The 9484-nt window shown below is 38.0% G+C and overlaps 1 long non-coding RNA gene across 1 annotated transcript; it reads left to right on the forward strand.

The window, feature by feature from the left end:
* Positions 1-2372: 2372 nt before the first annotated feature.
* Positions 2373-4514, forward strand: LOC147539881 (uncharacterized). Its single transcript, XR_015226111.1, has 5 exons — positions 2373-2478; positions 2684-2890; positions 2970-3015; positions 3871-3945; positions 4080-4514. It is a non-coding gene; the product is annotated as an uncharacterized LOC147539881 (long non-coding RNA).
* The last annotated feature ends 4970 nt before the right edge of the window (positions 4515-9484 follow it).

Raw genomic sequence — 9484 nt, forward strand, 5'->3', positions numbered from 1 at the left:
AAACTTATGACATAACTCTTATCATTCTTGGATTTCGATTTGGCTACCTAGAAGGTTGAAGCTCTAACTCAAATATAACTCTGTATTATATTACCTCCATTAGACAATGCATGTGCTGAATTGATGAAAGCGTTAATAGAGCATCCCTGTAATCTCGAAAGAATTGAATTGAATAAGGAGTTTTCTGTGTCTCGGAGATGATAGGTTGGTATCGATACCAAACATATTGTCCTTGATTAAGGCATTACCCAGTGACCGAGGGCCTCTAGCCTAATCCGTCATAGTGCAAGGTGTTTCCTTGGCATGGGCCTGCTCTATACCACACCAAGCCTATTCAAATGGGTTCCAGATCCAGCATTCTCCATGGGGTTCCATATTTGCAAATAACGTTTATGATACATACAAGTACTCTTATAACGTGCTTAATCGTCGCCCATTATCTGACTCGTTGTTATCTTTTTGGGTGTGTAAACAGGAGGATCTGACTTACTTGTTAAAACTGGGTGCTGTGTCTGTTGGAGCTGCAGCTGTGATAAAGTACGGGAGCATCATATTACCGGAGATCACAAGACCAAACCTCTTAGAAGCATTGGTAATAATCTCGACACCAGTTGTTGTTGCGATCTTACTTTTGATCAAGGAAAGTCGTGTTAAGGAGCAAAAGTAAGACAATTTTTCTTCTCTATGTTTATATATCGAGTAAGCCTATCTCTGTAAAATGACAATATAATTCTTATCAAATTTCGATTATCGCTCGATCAAGAAAATTGTACTCCGTCAATGCTTAAAAGGAAAATATCTCAACCAGACTTTGTGGGAATTTGGGAGTTACAAATGGTTTGGTATTCGATTACAAACACAATTTTAGATTCTCAAAACTGCAACAGAGTTGGCTGTAAGTAGTTTATATGTGTGGTATTCTCTTGTGACCACAATGATTGGATAACCTTGTCAGAGACCGAACAATTTGCTTGTATGAATTAACTTGATTCCGAAAATATCCAACTTGGCTGCAAAATGAAAGGGTAATTTTGGAGTACGAAATCGTTATATTTAAAAGACGTTGCTGAGACTCGAAAGAAGATTTGACTGACTGTTTTGCTTCTTCCATCCAACCGAACATCGTTAACAATCTGCATCCGTAGACTATGGCGTAGTTGATTTTGCTTTGTAGCAGAAACCACCATGACCTGCAACATGAAGAAATCTTAACTGTTACAAATCTTGGCAGTGTTTTAAAGAACACATACCTACTGACAAGTTTTATATTTCTTTCGAAGACAAAATTTTGTTAAAATACCCCGAAAGGCATTAAATAATTGACATTATTTTACCAAGTAACAAATGAAAGAAGAACGTACCTTCTGAATAAGTTTGAAAGTATTGAACCCTGTGAATCACATGCTTTTGCTCCTGAACAGTGTCAATGGTCAGTGGAGAGCAAAACAATGATAAAGCAAAACCTAAAAAAGATCATCTTTTTATGTTTTAATCAAATCCTCCTAGCAAAGTCAAATTAGATTGAACTAAAAAGAATAAAAGTGAGGGAAATTTTACTTTTGGAGACACTTTTGCTCTTAAGAAAGAATGTGAAATCAATTGATGATGTGTTCTCGAGCAGCAAATCACGATCTTAAGAATGAACTAATAGCGCCAACAACTATTAGCTGATGCTGGTTATTCATAGTGGCAACGCTCTCCCTGGTCTAATAATTCTAAAAAAAATTAGATAGAAGGAGGTTAGGCAGAGAGAGAAGAAGAAGAAGAAGAAGTTTTAATCCATCGAAGTTTTCTTGTTTTTGGTATTGAATATATACTGGGAGAATAAAAGAATGCAAATAAAATACGAAAAATGAATGTGCTACTTCCAACATATGTTTAGCTTAGCTATTAATATTACCACCAGATTAAGGATATCAATCATTTATTCATCAAAGGTTCATTTGATTCACTGACCAGAGTTAGAAGAGGATATATAGCTTGGAGATGTAGAAGTGTAGAACAATAATTAGTTTATTTGAATCTAATGTGGTGTGGTCGTTTTTGTTGTCTGGGTCTGACGCACTAGAGTCTTACTTGTCTGAATTTGAATTGACCGAGTCTAACTTGTTCCGGTATGGGACAAAGTGAGACAACAGTAATTTCAGGTCTTTCGGACAATGGGATCTTAATGAAGACTTATTATGGCTCGAGTTAATTCAGATCTCTAATAGGATTTCAGATTTAAATCGAAAAAAATAAAGACCACCTAAGAAACAAATAGGGTTATCATTTACTATATTCTTTGCAAGGGTGTATTGTTAGGCCTGAGATCAGGCTTCTGCACTATAATCTTTTGATATCCTCTCACACAAAGGAAAATGGTTTTTGCAGGTCATATGCTTACTGGAGATTCTTTATCACAAAGACTGGGAGGCTTCTACTGTCTTTACGAAACTCAGCCATTTAAGCCTACTTTTAAGATATATTTATCTCTTGGTATGATACTCTCTGCTTACTTGAACAATTGTCAATACAATGTGATGATATATTCTGTTGTGATAGTTTGCTAAAGGACAGAAACTCGGTTACTGTTAGAACTTTGTGATGTCTTCATTAAGAGATTATACGATCAGTTCAAAAAAATCAATCTTAATATGGATGTAGTTAAGTCGCGATTGACTAACTTTTTTATTTCTCACAGGAGAACTGCAGAGATTTAAGCACCTTGTGGTTGAAGCTAAAGAAGAGAAGATATTGGTAGTACCTGCTTTGGTTACAAGAATGCTCGACTAAAATATGTTTCTATTTGGGTTTGTTGATACAAAAGAGGGCTCTGTAAGTGAGAGGGTTACTGGAATAAATAATCTTCAGAATGCTCGTGTTCAAGTTGCATATCAAAACTTCAAAAGTATGTTTCACTCTCTGATAGTTTTCTTATGTTCATTATTCTTCACTTTTTTTTTTTTTTTTTTATGTTGACCTAGCAGGTTATTGGCAAATACACCAATTGAACGATATATTGACATGGACTTGGTAAGCCTTTCATCTATTATGTGGAAATGAGTGAAATGAAGTCCTTACAAGCTAAGTCACCCAAGTACCTCGTGGATTAAATCACGATCAGGGGTGGACTGCGTCGATTCCATGTCCACCTCTGTAATAAAGGATTTCCCACTGGATACTAGCCAAAACTTATTTCGTGGCCCGAAATGCCCACTGTATGATATCCTTTGGATAGTTCACATATATTTTGAATTGCTATAAAAATATGTCGAGGATTAGATAATTATTGTAATTTATGAAGATAGAATGATAGATTTTATTGGTTAGAACCTAGATTTAGCCACTTACGTGTTTGATGTAAGCCGATGTCTAGGAGAAGGGACCAACAACTGGGAGAGGTTGAAACTATGCAGTTCTTTTTATTTCTTACTTACTAGTTTGTCACAGATTCCTCTATTTTAGGCACTTTCATGTATATAATCGTCTGTGTACATGTTTACATCAATGTCAGTACTGAACCTGGGAGAGGGTGAAACTATGCAGTTGGGGATCACCCGATCCACCTGAGTAACCCGTGGATTAGATTCGATCGGGGTAGACTGAGACGATCCCATGCTAGTGCCCCAAGTCAATTATATACAATCTATAAATATATATATCTATTGTAGTGTTTGTATGAAAATGTATATAATTATATAAACGTAGTTTGAAGGGTGCCCAATCCCAAGCCTATCCCGAGCCCATCTTGTTACGGTGGACCAGGATCGTATGAATTGAGTGTATATTGTGCCATTTTCAAGAAGCTTCAACAACTCTTCTCATTCTATGTTGTTTAGATCTCCCTATTTCTATCATTGATTGCTAATACTAACGTCCTTTTTTCAGGGAATGGAACTTGACCAGAAAGTACTCAAGAAATTATCGACACAATATGCAGCAGCTAAAAAACTGGCTATGAAAGCTACTTCCTATTCATCCTTTTTCCATTCTTCGTTTATCATCTATAGATTTTGAAAGAAAATTAACCCAAGATACCCATTTTGGATCATAACTACTCTCTTCCTTTTCCTGTGACACTATTATGTCATTTACAGAGGCTGAGAAAGTCGTAGACATCGAAAACATAGAGCAGATAGTTGAGAAAAAGATTTTGATTGGAGAAGCAGTAGAGAAGATGACAGAAGATTGGAATGTTCAGAAGGAATTGTTCTATGAGCAGCATAGATTTAATCGCCAAGGAAAGGAAAGAGAAAAACAAGTCATGGTTTATAACCAGACTGAATCGAACCAATGTGTTGATGAAGAAGATCAAGATGATATTGATGAGGCCTGGGATAGGGAATTAGAAAAATCATTTTGAAAGTAAATTAGATCAATAGGGTGAAGCAGACTTTGACCCTGCCCTTAGCCCCACTAATTTAGGTGAGTGAATTACTTCACTGATCATACCCTTAACTCTCGGTTGACGGATTACATCTTGTATGTTATATCCATTCTTTTGCCCCGATTATCCAAAACTCTTTTGCTGATCTCGTTGAGAGAAACCATTTAGACGCATAAACCACTGTTGTAGGTTTACCCGCATTGTCCCAAGATAAAAGATGACACCCCGCTTTGGCTGACCCACCATTCCTTGATCGAGGGCTCAAAGGGTGTCTTAGTCTGGGTATTTATTTATCTCAAAATTTCCTTTAGGGGCTTCTACGTTTTGTGCAACATGCATTATAGTGAACTAAGAACTAATCATCCACAACATAAACGTAAATAAATAAGTAAATGTGCGAGAGGAAGTAAATCAAGCACATACAGATCCTAGTATGACCCCTAGTCCTAAAAGATTTAATTTTCTTAGGATTCGTCTTGTTTTCGCCTTAGTTTGCCTGGATCGTCATCCTCGAACCTCCATTGATATCTCGCACTCGATTTAGGATCTCATCCTTGAGCTTCTTCAATGGACTCATATACCCTAAATTCTAATTTACGAGGCTCGAATGATACGTAGATCGTATAAAATATGAAATGAAAATTATTACAGCGTGCACTCACTTGTGCTTAAAACAAGAATAAAAGAAAACAACTTTTACAATCATACTATTTTCCGCATTCACATCACAGGTGTTCATATAATATTCAATACTATCAATGATATATGAATGATAAACCGGGAGATGCATTTGTCGACATCTTTATGTCACATATGGACCGTAAGTCTATATTCTAAGAATTTGACTAATGGTAAGTTTTCGGTTTTATTAATGATTTCCAAAATCAATTTTAAGAGAAATTCCGTGTTGGGTCTTCGGATGGCCCAGGTGAATTTTGGAAAATTTTGGGTTGAACCGGGAGTAAAATCGGATTTTAGACGCAAAAACTCTCACTCGAATCAAGGCCCGTAAACTAGTTCTGAATGGCTAGGGACAAGCTTCGGTCAAGACCCAAGACCGTTGAGGACAAGGTCCATGGGCTTTTCGTGGTCTAAGCCTAGGATGGGCCTTTGGCATGGGTCGGGCATGGCACGACCATAGGCCGACATGTTTTGACCCGTGTCAGCCACGGCTAAGGCGCGTCATGGCCTTAGGCCAAGACGTTAATCTTTGTCCCAGACGCGTCTGATCAAGTCCAAGATTCTAGCATTTCGGTCTCCAAGATCGAGACCTACTCAGGCGTCCAAGGACGCGTCCAGGAAGCGTCCAGGAAGCGTCGCGTTAGTCTCGGTCAACAAGCATAGATTAGTCTGAAACTTAGCCAAAATTAACTACGTGCAAGAGGCTCTGACGTTGTTGTTGGGTTATGGTGTCTCCTAGTGTTGTTAGCGGAATGCACTAGTATCCCCATGATCTCATGCATAAAATAATAATGAACTAAGAAGTTAGAAATTACCTTAATCGCTAATTTTTCCTCGAACCTTTCCAATCGCTTTAAAAAGATCAAGAGCTCCAATTGTAGCTCCTCTACTTGAGACACCGAGTAATCAACTTGATCTCCCACCTCTTAGTTCGCTAGAATTTTGGAGAAGAAGATCATCAAGTCCGGATGATTTAAGAGTCGTAGTGTTTAGCTAGAAACCAACTGCAATCGTCGAATCACGAAGTGATTCGCAACTAACTTCGTGCGGATCCTACATCGGGTTACCGCAAAGAGTGTCAACTTGATCGAAAGATATGGCTAGAGGGATGCGACATATAACCATGGGTAAGACCCATAAATATGTTCAAAATGCCGAAAAGAAGTTTAGGCAAAGATAGTGCCAAAAGCCCGAATGAAGAGAATATGGGCTGACACAAAAAGAGAGATTTTGGGCCCAAAAGAGCACCAGCCATGCTTGGTTGTGTGCTCCTATAGGGGCCGGCAAGATCTGCCTAACATGGGTATGCTATGGTCGGCCAACAGAGAGGAAAAGTGAAAATAGCAACTAGTTGCTAATTTTTACTATTTCCTAAATCTTATTCAGAGGGTCTTTTAGGAAACTTAATTATAGTTTTACTCTAACTTAGGGTTATATATAAGCTCTCTTAAGACTTGAATAAGGTGTGTATATAACCACCATCGATGTCTTAGCTAACAACAAGGTGGGAAAGGTGATTGCTCAGTGTCTCAAGTAAGGGAGCTACAATTGGATCTCTTGGTCTTCTCAAAAGCGATTGGAAAAGTTTGACGGAAAACTTACGGTTAAGGTAATCTCTAAACTAGTTAACTTAGTTTTAATTATTAGCTTATACATGAGATCCTGGGGATACTAGTGTTAGACATGAGTGAGAAGGAAAACATATATCTGTATTATTAAATTGTATAATACATTTATGTGGTAATTCATTTATTGCACAAAGCAAACAATACATGTATATATACGCTGTCCCTCAATCTCTAAATTTACAAACTAGGGTTATGGAATTTACTAATTGGGGTTATAGAATTTACAAATTAGGGTTGTAAAATTTTGGATATCTGTCTTATAAGATTTTAAATGAAGATCCATTTATTCATGATCTTTATCCCATCACTTTTAAATCCGTCATCTCCTGAGGCTTATAAATCTCAAGTCACTGTGCCATCTTCTACCTGGCATAACATATTTGGTCATCCATCTCATTCTGCACTTCATATTCTTGTTAGAAACAAGCATATTTCATCAGAGTTCATACCACAAAAGCTCATTTGCCGATCACTTTTGTCAAATTGCTAAGAGTAGTTGTCTTCCCTATTATTTTTCAGAGAGCTACACTGAAGCTCCCCCTCTATCTTGTGTTAACTATAAACATATAGGTAGATAACAAATTCTCTAATGAAATACTCTTAGTTTATCTTATTAGAAGATGGATTACAACTGCAGAGTTATGCTATTAAATATACAAATGACTAGAATAAAAGTAGGATGAAACACTTGACTAACTAATTCTTGGAACAAAAGAGGCAAGAACACACGTGACTGTGAGATCTTAGGGGACAACGAGATGGTGCCGGCCTAAGGGGGCTCCGATGATCAAGTTAGTGAACTTGGCAAATAATGAATAGGACATATAAACCAGAGTTTGAGCTATGGAGTTAAATATGTTGCTTGAGCGGGTCGGTTGTTGGGAGAAAAGGTGATACAACCGAGGTATGCATGCCTAGTTCTCTGGTTGTCGAGTGAAATAAAGCGCTTGCACCTTTAGTTGTGTGGAGAGAGAAATGATATGTCGCCTGTAGGGATTTATACCCTTCTACTAGTGTTTATAGCGGAAATATGACATCTAATGTCTACACTAGTATTCCCAGGATCACATGCAAAACTAGTAATTAATCTAATGGAGATAGTAGATTACCTTAATCGCTTTTCCCTCGAACTAGTTGAATTGATTGAAGAAGACCAAGAGCTTCAAGTGTAGCTCCTCTACTTGGGACACGAGCAATCAATTTGATCTCCCACCTTGTTGTATAGCTAGCACACCAATGGTGGTTGGATAGAAGAACACCTTCTTCTTTGACTAGATTGATAGTAATGGGAATTAGCTCACTTTCTCTTCTCTACTTGATGTGGTAGAGTAAGAAAGCTTAGAGAGAAATTCCACACCTTATTCTCTGCCCTAAGAGTGTTTATATAGAACCCTAATAAGAATCCACCTCCTTTTAGGTTTCCTAAAACACCCTTTAGAATAAGATTTAGGGAAATAGTCGAAAATAGCAACTATTGGTATTTTCTCAATTCCCTAAGGAGGAGGTGCCCAAACACCACGAAAATTGGCAGATATAATGTTTATTATATCAGCAACTAACCCTCCAAAATTCAGCCCAATCCGAGTCCTAGAAGTACCCGAACCGGTCTAGGCCCAAAAACCCTGTTTTTGGCCCTTTTGTACTATCTTTGCCTAATTCCTTTTTAGGCCTATGAGATATGTTTATGGGACACTCCCATGATTATATCTCACTCCCACTAGTCATATCCTAGATCAATTTGTCACTCTTATGTGTAACCCGTTGTAGGATCCGATCGAAGTTAGCCGCGAATTACTTCGTAATTCGACGATCGTAGTTGGTCTCTAGCTACAACTCTACGATCCCTAAATCAATCGGACTTGATGATCTTCCACATCAATTGTCCTATCCGACAAATTGTTCGCATTGTCACCTTGGTCGAAGGACATCTCCTTCAACTCCTTCAGACTCCCACTTGGACTTAGAACAAGTGCAATGCCTCGATTCCCGTGTCAATTTAGTATCCCATCTGATACGCCACGTCATTCAGACTTTCTTGATATCCGAGTACAACTGTAAAAGACAAACGATTAACTTTAATCCGTTTGAGCGCGGCCACGCATTTTCAGTTGCTACTCATCAAGTGGCCTTGAGACACTTTGTACCTAATGTGATTAGGGTGACACAATCCATTCTTGCGCTCCCACTTAACTTCATGTCTATCCTGTCCTTCCCAGTATCCGTCTTTATAACCTCCTTTTACGGCGCGGCGTTTAACGGAACCAAAGTCGGGCATTCCTTACATAAGATGAGTGGAGCACTCATGTTTTGAGGAATCTCTCCAATTGTCTTTATGAGAAGTATTGACGTTCATCACGAGTGATGTACTTCTCATTTGAGGGTTATCCAGTGTATAAACCTTTTACACACCCACGTAGTCGAATAGAATATACTATTCATATAGCCCATGAAACTGCACTATCCCATCGACTCCCGTGCTATTCTTCGTGAGTCATTGTTGTCCATGCAATGACCTGGACCAGGGATTTTTGATAATAATTATTCCAAGTTCACTTAATAGGGTTTCATTCATCAGATCACGTATCTGACAAACCTATTCGGAACGTTTTATTATCGATGGACTGTCGTTTAAACACTAAACCAAGTTTAGACGACTGGTGAAATAATTCTTATTATTTCTGATAACGAGAGTTGTAAATCTGAGCCTCTTCCGTAAAACTCCTTTTACCCACTCAGTTTTACTTGTCGAGGTTTAAAATTATACCCCATGCCTTAGACTGTGTATGAATCTCATACTATGTCTAAG

Source organism: Eschscholzia californica, unplaced genomic scaffold, assembly GCF_041429995.1.
Source record: "Eschscholzia californica isolate CP2 unplaced genomic scaffold, dmEscCali1.0.p SCAF_5, whole genome shotgun sequence".
Taxonomy (NCBI): Eukaryota; Viridiplantae; Streptophyta; class Magnoliopsida; order Ranunculales; family Papaveraceae; genus Eschscholzia; species Eschscholzia californica.